Raw genomic sequence first — 12,453 nt, forward strand, 5'->3', positions numbered from 1 at the left:
TGAATGCATGTATAAAAAATGTGAAAGGACTACTCACATAGATTGGTTCTAGATTGAAGGGTTAATCACCTAAAATGAATCAAAGCATGTTAGAATAGAATAGCTTGAAGTTGTGACATATGATCCCTTCATGTACATCTTGTATGATAGCATGAGTTGGTAGTTCTCACGGTTACTTGGGATTGAGGAATCATGCTCTCCTAGTGTTAGCTTGAATTAGCATTGGTAGGATGCTTTTCACGGTAGCTTGAATTAGTAAAGGCATGGTAGCCTAGGATTGAGGATCTATACTCTCCTAAGGGTAGCTTGGACTAGCATTGTTCGAATGCCTCCATGGTAGCCTTACTATGTTAGGCCAAGACCACTTCACGGTATCTTAGGATAGAGGATTTATTCTCTCATAAGGATAAATTAGGATTGAGACACCATACTCTTCTAAGGGTAGCTTAGGGTTGAGGATTCATACTCCCCTAAGGATAGCATACATTGTATTGAATGGTTGTGTGGTAGCTAGGTTGGGGTACTTGTACTCTTCCTTGTATAGCTTGGTTTGCATGATAGTGTGTTTTACCATGGTAGTTAGGTTTAGCCTAGTAGGGTGCTATTCTTTGATAGTCTAGTATGATAATTAGTAAGCATTGATTATGATAGCCTAAGGAAGTACTTAGTGTGAATGGTAGTATGGGATGCCATTCATACATGGCACAAATATGACTTGAAGCTACTTATATAGTGTCCTCTTCAGTGATGTATGCTTACTATGGATTGTTGCTATAGTTGCTTTCCATGATATGATTGACTTAAGTTGATAGCTCCTTGTCTATATAAAATAGGTCTATAGTGACCCTATGAATAGTCAGCATGAATAGGCTGACTTCAAATATAAGCTTAGTGTGAATGGTATTATAGGATGCAATTCATTCATTACACAAGTGTGCCTTGAGGTTACTTAGGAGTAGTAGTGCTCTTATGACATGAAAACCTAGGTCTTGAATATGAATGTGGACTATGCCCAAGAATGACCAAGAAGACGTATTTAGCTTGGATGGTGTTATGGGATGCTATTCTTGCTGTAACGACCCTAAAATCTAGTAGGTTGAACTAGAGCTTGATGTGTGTGTGTTAGAGTTTGGTCTGAGGTTCGGTGGTGCTTTATGTTGTCCCGAGCCATGGTTGAGGTGTTTAGGGGTTTGACGTCAAGGTATGACCCCCCAAGGAAGCCATAAGGCTGCCCAAAATGGGGTGACCTACAAAAGGGGTCCATGCCCTGTGGATGGCGTCCGTAGGTCAAGGGCCCCCAAAACGGGCGACAACCATGAATGACGGATGGACAGTATGTCCCGTCAACCCATCCACGGTCCGTGGATGGGGGTTCGTAGATGGCACCTGTGTGTGATGTCTAGAATCGGCCAAGGTAAGGTTTAATTGATAATTAGTTAATTTATTATTTTAAGTGTATGGATGGTTATTTTAAGTATATTAAGATATTTTAAGAGTATTAAAACAATAAAATACTATTTTAGATTTCATTATTCAAATTCCCCAAATCAAAACCTCTCCCTCTCTAAATATTCTCTCTATAACTCCATTGAAGACCAACAGAAGAAGAAGACTTGGGGCTTGAACAGGAAGGATAATTGAGTGGAATTTCGTGGAATTCATCTATTAAGGTATGGTGATCCTTCATCTAGGGGTAGCTTTCACCCCTAGAGTCCATTCAAAATCAATTTCAAAGTTTTCAAGTTTCTCAAAAACCCTAGATTTTTGTCAATCTCATGGGATCTTTCATCAAACGTTTTCGAATGGTTTCTAGTGACAAAGTATGATTGAATTAGTGACTAATTGATGATTTATGATGAAAATACTCTATGAACCCATGAATTCTCTCAATTCCTAAATTGTGCTTTTATGAAGTGGGTTTGCTGATGATGAATGCATGTGAATCGAAATTGCCTAAATTGCTTTAGATTAATGAACTATATCATTACCTATGCCCTAATTGCAGTAAATTATTGGTGTGTTGGTGATTTGGAACTATGACCCTTGAAGGGAAAGTTATGATCAATTACTTGTTGAATTAGAATTGTGAATTAGATGTTGATCCACTTGAAAGGTGGAGGTGTTTATTTACTATGTATATTGTGGTATTGAATTGATGAATATATTCCTTGTACCCTATATGTGGAGGTTAATGTATAATTCTGATATGATACATCTGTGTGTTATAAATGAATGAATGTTGATCATGACTAGAAGCTAATTCTGTTAGTATTGAATGGTATCTCTCTATTAGAACTTGTGAATGAAGGTGATTATGTGAAAGTATATTCTCACATACACACACAAACTTGAATAAAGAATGAATGAAGTTCATGATAATGTTAATGATGAAGTACTTATTGAAAGGCTATTCTCAATTGTACTCTAATGAATGATAATGATGTGTTGATTGAAACGATATTTTCAATCTTACACTAATGAATGAAATTGTTATTCTTAGTTGAAAGGCTTTTCTCATCATTGAATCTATGACCTATCCAATGAATATTGGGATAGGATGGATGCTCATCCGTGAGTTGAGGTAGAGTAGCTAGTAGGAATCTCTTCAGATGGGTGCTCATCCATGAGTTGAAACGGAGTATCTAGTAACAATCTCTTATCCATAATAATGAACTACAGTAATGAATGTTAACTACTCTATGGTAATGAAGGCTAAGCAACGAGAGGATACTGAATGAGATGGATACTCATTCATGAGTTGAGATGGGGTATCTAGTAGCAATCTCTTGGGGTGGATGCTCATCTGTGAGTTGAGGCGGAGTATGTTGTAGCAACCTTCTTGTCCCATAACTATGTGCCGACATAGGATAGCTAGTGGATCTACTTAATCTAAATACCAGTTTACCTTAGGCAAGTAGACGAACCCTTACGATGTGGGATAGTACATCGGATTCCATGATCTAGCTCTAATGGTCTATGTCGGTTAAACGCTTATTCCCATAATGTGAGATGTGAATTATAGTTTCTTGAGGAGTTTTATGAAGAGTGGGTAGTAGTATGGGATGCTATCAATACATGGCACGAGTAGGCTTCAAGAGGGCTATAGTGAGTTCTGAAAGTCTTAATGACTAATGAATGAAAGTCGTCTAAATGAAGCTAATAAAGAATGTTGATTTGTATCTCTAATGTAATGATGCATGCTATACTTGGGATTGTAATATGAGCTACTTCCTTGTTATGACTTATTGTATTTGAATGTGCCTTGCCTATGGAGACTTTAAATGAGTACTTAGTGTGAGTAGTAGTATGGGATGCTACTTGCACATTGCACATGAATAACTCAGGGGTTGTCTTAAGTGATGGTCCTTATGTGATGAAATAACTTGTTAATGTTTAGGTCTCTTGTGTATGAATATTATTGAAAAAGAAAAGGTTGAATGGTAAGTTCACTTTTTGTGACCTTAATGTGGTACCTTGGTGTGGATGGTAGTATGGGACGCTATCCATACATTGCACAAGGTACAACATGAGGGTTACTTGAGGTGAAGGCTAAATGTGATGGTAAAGAGTTACATGTTGATATTGCTCAAATGTGATGTTGTGACTTGTATGATGATTATATTTGTATTTGATGTCTCTTATGCTATTGTTCATGATATTTCTAAAAAGTTGCATAATGCATGGTTTCCAACTAAAATGTCCCTTTTTAAAGCATATTTTTGCATGTTCATCATAATTAGTACATTTTTGTGTGTTGACCCATATTTTCATTACCTTTATGAACTGTAGGGATTGGCACTCAATTTGGTTCTCCCTAGTCAAGCTTGTAATAGAGTTCTCCAAGACATTTTGGGTATGTCCTCATAGATCGAGGACAAGGACTTTTAATATTTCAAGTTCTTTCACATTTTAAGACTATTGTTAAGATTTCTATTGTTAAGGAGCCGTGTCCCTATTTTGTTCAAGATTGTGTCTAAGATGGCCATGTGAGATATAGACTTCCACTTGCGTTTAAACATTTACGAATGTGTTCAGATTGTATGGTTATTGAATAAACAATTTTAAATAATGTACTATTTCTATTACCTATACAATGAATGAGCTAGGAGGCTTGTATAAGCTTCGGGGTCGGGTACGCAGTGTTGCATCTAGGGGCTAGCCTTGGGTCGTGACTCTTGCCTTGCACAAGTATGCTTTGAGGTGGCTTGTGAAGTAGTTATCTTGTAACACTAAAGACTAAAGGTTGAAGTATGTAAATATGAAAGTCTAAGTAAAGGCTATGCCATGAACATGATTTATCTCCTATGCTCATTAACTATGTCTTATGTTGACTTATGATTATATGATACTTATGTTTGAGATTATGGTATGAATATGTTATTATCTCTTATACTTATGTCTTATGTTGACTAACCATTTTGAGATGCTCTTAGGTTGTTATTCCAGCTTTCATACTTGGTACATTTTGTACTAACACATATTGCCTACATTCTAATCAAATGGAGGGTTTCAGAGATTGAGTTCCTTTGAAGGCTTGGTTTCCAAGAGGCAAGAAGAGTTGAAGAATTGGTGAGTCCTCAAAGCTTGAAGGACAAACTGATTATATCCTTTATGTCATTTCATCATGTTTAGACTTTGTATAGGTTGCGTCCCAAAATTTTTATTCAAGACTTATGTTAGATGGTTTAAGACAAAGATGTAGTAAAGTCTTCCGCTTGCTTATGAAAATGTTTTGGATTGTATGGCTTAAAAGAAGTTTAAACTTTTTCCATACTTTTCTAATATCTTATGTTATGATTATGCTAAGGGCTTGTAAGAGACCCCTTTAGGGTCAAGTACGCGATGTTACACCTAGGGTATACCCTTGGGTCTTGACAAACATGGTATTCAAAGCACAAGATTTAGAATGGTTCTAGGATTTTCTCAAACCACGTCTAGTTGAGTCTTGTTCATAAATGTGTAGCGCGCCACATTTATGAATAGAAGGCTATTGGATACTTAAGAAATCTCACGTCTTCATTCTCTAAATCGTGCCATAGAGTTTGGCTTTAGTAGGCCCTTCTTCTAATCTATGCCCGTTGTTTTGCAGGGTATGGATAATATAAGGTCAAATGCTAGGAGAGAAGAGGAAGGCTATGTGGATCAAGAGGTTCCTCCTCAAGTCCCACATCAAGCTCCTCCTCAAGTTCCTAATGACCCTCCAATTGGGAATGCAACCCTTGCGGAGTTTAGGGATTCTATGCAATTGTTGGATCAAGCCTTGACGGCGCAAGCCAATAGAGAGGTGGTGGCTCCGGCAAACCCAATAAAGGGGATGGCTTCTTCTAGAGTGAGGGAGTTTTTGAAGATGAATCCTCTAGAGTTTAGTGGCTCCAAGGTGGAAGAGGATCCAAATGGATTCATAGAAGAGGTTTATCAAACTCTTGCTATCATGGGGGTAACTTCGATTGAGAAAGCGGAACTAGCCACTTACCAATTGAAGGATGCTGCCCAAATTTGGTATGAACAGTGGAAAGATAGTAGGCCAGTGGAGGCGGGTACTATAGAGTGGGAAGCATTTAAGTCGGCTTTTCTAGAAAGGTTCTTTCCCCAGGAGTTCAGGGAACCCAAGATGGAAGAATTCATCATTCTTAAGCAAGGTAATATGAGTGTTAAGGAGTATGCCTTGAAATTCACTCTTTTGTCTAAGTATACTCCATCTTTGGTAGCAAGTCCAAGGGATATGATGAGTAGGTTCATGATGGGGGTGTCCGCTATAGTAGAAGAAGAATGTCGTATGATAATGCTTGTTGATGATATGGATATCTCACGCCTCATGGTGTTTGCCCAACAAATAGAAGAGTCAAAACTCAAGAAGGAGAAAGCTAGGGGGAAAAAGATGTCTAGGATGGATAATGATAAGTTCTTTCCTGATGGGTCTGATGGGCAAGATTGTTCTAGGAATCGACAAATGTTTTCCGGACAAGTCTTTTCTAATGCTCCTAATCATAGGGATGAGAGGGTGTCAACCCCTAGGCCACAAGGGATAAGTAATGAGTCCCTATGGCCTACTTGTTCTAGGTGTGGTAAGAGGCATGAGGGTAGGTGTTTAACTGGTAGAGAAGGTTGCTTTGGTTGTGGTGAGAGTGGCTACATGAAGAAAGATTGTCTAAAGGCTAAGGTTGCAAGGAGAGAGGGTAAGCAAGTTGCCTCTAGTAGTGAGTAAGTGGAGCCTCAAAATAAGAATAGGTTTTACGCTCTCCAATCTAGAGAAGATCAAGAGTGATCTCCTCATGTCCCTTCCGGTATGTGTATTATGCTTTAGGAAATTTCCAGATTTCTTATCTTTTGTGACTTGTTATGTTGGACTTCAAGTTGTCTTTAGTATGAATGATGTTTAGAAGAGCATGAGTAGGCTTACTCACAAGGGGGAAATAGTGTGCCTATATTACAAAGTGATTATGTGATTATGTGTTGCTATGATTTCCTTATATGCATGTTCATGAAGATGTGTAGGTCTTGTTAGAAATAATCTATTTGCATTATTTTGCCTCATGTTGTAGCATCTTTGAGTCAAGTTGCATTTAGACACTATGAATGTGTGTTGAGAATGTTTTATCTAGGAGATCTTAGTTCCTCCTTCAAAATGAACAGATATGGAATTTCATGCATTTTGGGTTGGTAGAAGTAGTTCCTACTCCCGTGTGTTGCATTGAGCATATTTAACTTGGAGTTAAAGTTTTCCTCCTCGGTTGTGTGCATTTAGATGTATTGCATGCATTATGGGCTGCTAGTCTTGAGTCATTTCATTTAAGAAGTGTTTAGAAATGTCATTCGAGGACAAATTTTCCCAAGGGAGAGATATTGTAATTCCCCGGAAACTAGTAGACCAAACTAGAGCTTCTAGCTAGGGTTCTAGAGTTTGATGTATGAGGAATAGAGCCGAAGATGAGAATTTCCGTAGTTAGAATGAGAGGTTTAGGGGTTAAACATCAAGGTACATGTTAGACCGCGTAGTTTAGAAGACTACCTAAGGTTTGGGTAAGGGTTGCAAGGGTAAGTGCCAAGGCAAGGGGGCAAAGCCTAAGCCAAAGGCCAAGGCTGCCCAACCTTGGCCATGCACTACTTAAGGTTCATGACCACCTTCACGACCAGTGGTCTTGACCACGGTCTGTGATGGCGTCTGTGAAGACCCCTTAGTCATGTGGGAGGTCAAACCATGAGGCCTAGTTACTGCCTAAGGACCACGAGCCACTTCACGGCCCGTGGTCATGACCACGGCTCGTGGAATGGCTCGTGGTCATGCCTTAGCATTAGAGAACTTGGAAAGTTGAGGAGAGCCACTGGTCAAAGTACTAGAGGCACCACCACGGGCAGTGGCGCCCTTGACGGCTCGTGAAGAGGGGCGTCACCCAATGCAAGGGTCTGCCTAGTCGAGGGCTATTTAAGTAAATTCCGTTTTAATTAGTTTTAAGTGGGGGTCGTTTTATTCTGAATTTATACATCTATATAAAGTCTTTTAAGTCAATAAACACCCCAACTAAGTCATTTGGAATCAAAACCCCAAATAACTCTCCTATTAAATATTTCTCTCTCTAGAAAACCTTCGTTGAAGAAGAAGCTAGAGTTTGAAGCTAAGGTCAAGAACAAAGACTCCATTGTTGAAGGCTTGTGTAGGAATTTGATTAAAGCTATGTTTAGCTTTTCATCTATGGGTTCTTCCACCCATAGAGTCCTCTAGGTTTCCCCTAATTTGTGAAAAAGAACCCCAATCTAAGCTAGGGTTACATCCAATGTGTTGGTTTTAGTTGGGTATGCCTCCAATTGGTTGGATAATACTTATTTATGGTTAATTTATTGTTAATTCATGATATTATGATGAATTTATATGAATTCCATGGTTAACCCTAAAAATGAAAGTATGTGGGTTTATGCCTTGTTATGAGAAATTGATTATTCTTTATAGATTTTCTAGAATTGTCATCATGATTAGAATATATTCAAGAATAGGCATATAAAATCATGAATTGAACTAGATTTATGAATGTACGATAGACCATGATTTATAATTATTGAATTTGAGACTTTATGATGAATTATGCTTAGAATTGCCTATGACTAAGGCATGTGACTAATATGTGTTGTAATCTAGTCTAGTATGATGATTGTGAAGTAAAGCTTGATAGTAGGGCTTGAAGTCATAATGTTGATTACTAGGGCTTATAGAGTAAGTCTAATATGATGAGATAGCTTGCATAAAATTGGTATATAACATAGATAGAGTTGTGGTGGAAGGCTTTTATCCACATGACCTACCTAGAACTATATGAATCCTTGTATGAAGAATGTCAAAGGTCTTCTCACATAGATTGGTTCTGGATTGAAGGGTTAAGCACCTAAAATGAATCAAATCTTGTTAGATTAGAATAGCTTGAAGTTGTGACATATGATCCCTTTATGTATAGCTTGTATGATAGCATGAGTTGGTAGTTCTCATTGTAGCTTGGGATTGAGGAATTATGCTCTCCTAAGGTTAGATTGAATTAACATTAGTAGGATGTTTTTCAGGGTAGATTGAATTAGTATAGGCATGGTAGCCTAGGATTGAGGATCTACACTCTCCTAAGGGTAGCTTGAACTAGCATTGTTCGAATGCCTCCATGGTAGCCTGACTATGTTAGGCCAAGACCACTTCACGGTATCTTAGGATAGAGGATTTATTCTCTAGTAAGGATAAATTAGGATTGAGACACCATACTCTTCTAAGAGTAGCTTAGGGTTGACGATTCATACTCCCCTAAGGATAGCATGCATTATATTGAATGGTTGTGTGGTAGCTAGGTTGGGGTACTTGTACTCTTCCTTGTATAGCTTGGTTTGCATGATAGTGTGTTTTACCATGGTAGTTAGGTTTAGCCTAGTAGGGTGCTATTCTTTGATAGTCTAGTATGATAAATAGTAAGCATTGAGTAAGATAGCCTAAGGAAGTACTTAGTGTGTGTGGTAGTATGGGATGTCATTCATACATGGCACAAGTATGACTTGAAGTTACTTATGAAGTGTCCTCTTCAGTGATGTATGCTTAGCTTCGATTGTTGCTATAGTTACCTTCCATGATATGATTGACTTAAGTTGATAGTTCCTTGTCTATATGAAATTCGTTAATAGTGGACCCTATGAATAGGGTGACTTCAAAGATATGCTTAGTGTGAGTGGTATTATGGGTTGCAATTCATGCATTGCACAGGTGTGCCTTGAGGTTACTTAGGTGTAGTAGTGCTCTTATGACATAAAAACCTAGGTCTTGACTATGAATGTGGACTATGCCCAACCATGAGCAAGAAGAGGTACTTAGCTTGGATGGTATTATGGGATGGAATTCTTGCCTTGCACAAGTATGCTTTGGGGTGTCTTGTGAAGTGGTTTTCCTGTAATATGAAAAACTAAAGGTGGAAGTTTGTAATATGAGAGTCTAAGTAAAGACTATGCCATGAACATGATTTCTCTCTTATGCTCATTAACTATGTCTTATGTTGACTTATGATTCTATGATGCTTATATTTGAGATTATGCTATGACTATGTTATTATCTCTTATGATTATGTCTTATGTTGACTAACCATTTTAACATGCTCTTAGGTTGTTATGCTACCTTTAATACTTGGTACATTTTGTACTAACACATATTGCCTACATTCTAATCAAATGTAGGGTATCGGAGATTGAGTTCCTTTGAAGTCTAGGTTTCCAAAAGGCAAGAAGAGTTGAAGATTGGTTAGTCCTCATAGCTTCGAGGACAACCCATAATTTCCCTTAGGTCATTTCATCATGTTTAGAGTTTTTATGGACTGTGTCCCATGAGTTTTATTCAAGAGTTTTGTTAGATGGTTTTAGACAAAGATGTAGCGAAGACTTCCTCTTGCTTATGAAAAAGTTTTCGATTGTTTGGTTTAAAAGAAGTTTTAAATTTCTCCATACTTTTCTATTATCTTATGTTATGATTATGCTAAGAGCTTGTATGAGACCCCTTCGGGGTCAAGTACACCATGTTACACCTAGGGTATACCCTTGGTTCGTGACAGCCACGTCTTGCGGATCGGTTCACCTTCCAAGCATTTAAAACTTTGGATGTTTTCTCTGAGTATCATCATCTTCGATAGGGGAAGAATCTCACTTGGAACACTATGATCATCTCATCCCAAGAGGTGATAGAGTCTCTTGGTAATTAAGGAGCTGAAGTATTGTGCTGGTTATGTGAAAAACAGTGTTTCTTTCCGCGGTAGGTAGATGAATGGCACCAACACCACCCAATCGGATTGGGTCATTATCATTTTGGTCATTTATATCATTGATGTTCCCAATATTGTCCTTGTGACCCACTTCGATATATGGGTAATTGAAACTACTAATGAATAGCTAAATATTAATGGGTAGGCTAGACTATTAGTGAAATAACCTTCTCTCGAACGACTATTCCGCTTCAAGCAATTTCTTTCAAACATCAACAAGCATAGTAATTAAGAACAACCCACACCTTAATTCATCCACTCTCTCAGGCTAGATGGGTAGGATTCAGTTTAGGATTCACTCTCTCGAGCTGAACCCATATCAACCCAATACCTACAAATCATTCATCACAAGCCTTAGTCCCAAAACATCTCTCTCGAGCAAGTGAAGAACACAATATTAAAACTGCATTTGCAACTACATTTCATAAATTAAACCTCAGGTAATGACTAAACCCACTTCAATATAGCATTTAAATTGGTAATAAGCAATACCCATAATCATATGATCACACCCCAAGATTTGGGGTTTTAGCCCACCATCATGAAAAGATTAAAACAATTACCAAATCAATTATTCATCAACTAGGTAAGAGTATTCAACTCTTTACAATGCTCCAATTTGAAGAATATTAATAACCCACTTGCAAAACCTCCGAATCGATTCTCAAAAAGCCTTCAAGTCTACTAAGAAACTCTCAAACTTCAAAGAAAACTATTATAAAATGGTAGCCAGCTCTCGATTTACAGTTCAAAATCCTATATATAGTTGCAAAAAATTAGTCACGAAGGGCCATTAGGCTAGGTAAGTCGGGTTCACCAAGTGGTTTGGTGAACTGCCCTTTGCTCTCTTCCATCGCCTTTATGCAATGGCTCTCAGTATCCTCAAGTCCTGTAACTTTGGCCGATCAATCTTGTCATCGCAGAATTGATCGGCAAATCGACAACAGCCACTTTCCTGTTGCCGACTTGGTTTCTTCCCTCAGGGCTTGCCTACTGGAACATTAGGCGAGATGAAGAGCCACTCAGCAAGTCATCGAGTGGTTTTGGCGATCACCAGGCTCACCTTTCTCCTCTTCTTCAGCTTGTTTTATTCCTTTTTTACATGTTAGTGTCCTTGCTTTTTCCCCTAATCCACATACCTGAAAATCAAGGTTTTAAAATCAGTTTATAACATCAATTAGGAATTTGAGGACACTAAAACTATCAAAACAAAGCCCCAAATGAGTTCAAATCTAGGACGCATCAAGGGTTTCTTTGGGTTTTTTTTTTCTTTTTTTATTTGAACGACCCTTGAGGGGCCAGGGGCTGAGCAACACCCCCAGGCCTTATCATATATAAAATTCAAATATACATGGAGGGGGGCAAGTACCTTACCTCCAATCCTATGGTGGGTAGAAGTAAACCTACCTACTAAGGTTAGTCTACTCACCCAATACAATAAGATGTAAATTAAACTAAGCACCTAGAGAGGATTCCTCTCTTAATACATAGTACTAATAATACATAAAAGAGGGAGACTCTCCCCTTACAAGAAAATGAAGATACGCCTAAACAAACTAATATACCTAAGTAAGACATATTAGATCCGAATAGAATATATCTCAAGAAATTCATTGTAAGAATCAACTAATGACTTAATCGATTCTCATAAGATATGGTAAGTCCTGCAATTATAAATATCCTTGCCTATCGTTGATATTGAAAAGGCTAGCATGTTGAAACAAGTTATTGTTAATCAAGGTGGTTGCTTTATCTTTTTCAGCTTCTTTCGTCTGAAATTGTGAACTCCCATTTTCTCCAAAAGATAACTTCATTTAACTGCGTGAGGTAATTGGTGCGGAGTGTAGTCTTAGGGTTTAGGGTTTAGATTTTAGGTCCAAAAGTTTAGGGTTCAGGCCCTAAGGTTTAGGGTTTATAATTTAGGGTTTAGGGTTTAAGTCCTCAGGTTTAGGATTAAGGGTATAGTCTTTAAGATTTAGGCCCTATTGTTTAGGATTTTTTTGGACTTGGGATTTACACCGTAAGGTCTTGGGTATAGATTTTAGATCATACATTTTAGGGTTTTTAAGGATTTTAAATGTTTTTTAGGGTTTAAATTATAGGGTTTTTAGGTGTAGGGTTTAGGGCTTTGGGTTCTTTAGGTTTACGGGTTCTTAAGGTTTTCTTTAAGGTTTAGGGTTTTTTT

This window comes from Solanum tuberosum, unplaced genomic scaffold (assembly GCF_000226075.1).
Source record: "Solanum tuberosum cultivar DM 1-3 516 R44 unplaced genomic scaffold, SolTub_3.0 scf00025, whole genome shotgun sequence".
Taxonomy (NCBI): Eukaryota; Viridiplantae; Streptophyta; class Magnoliopsida; order Solanales; family Solanaceae; genus Solanum; species Solanum tuberosum.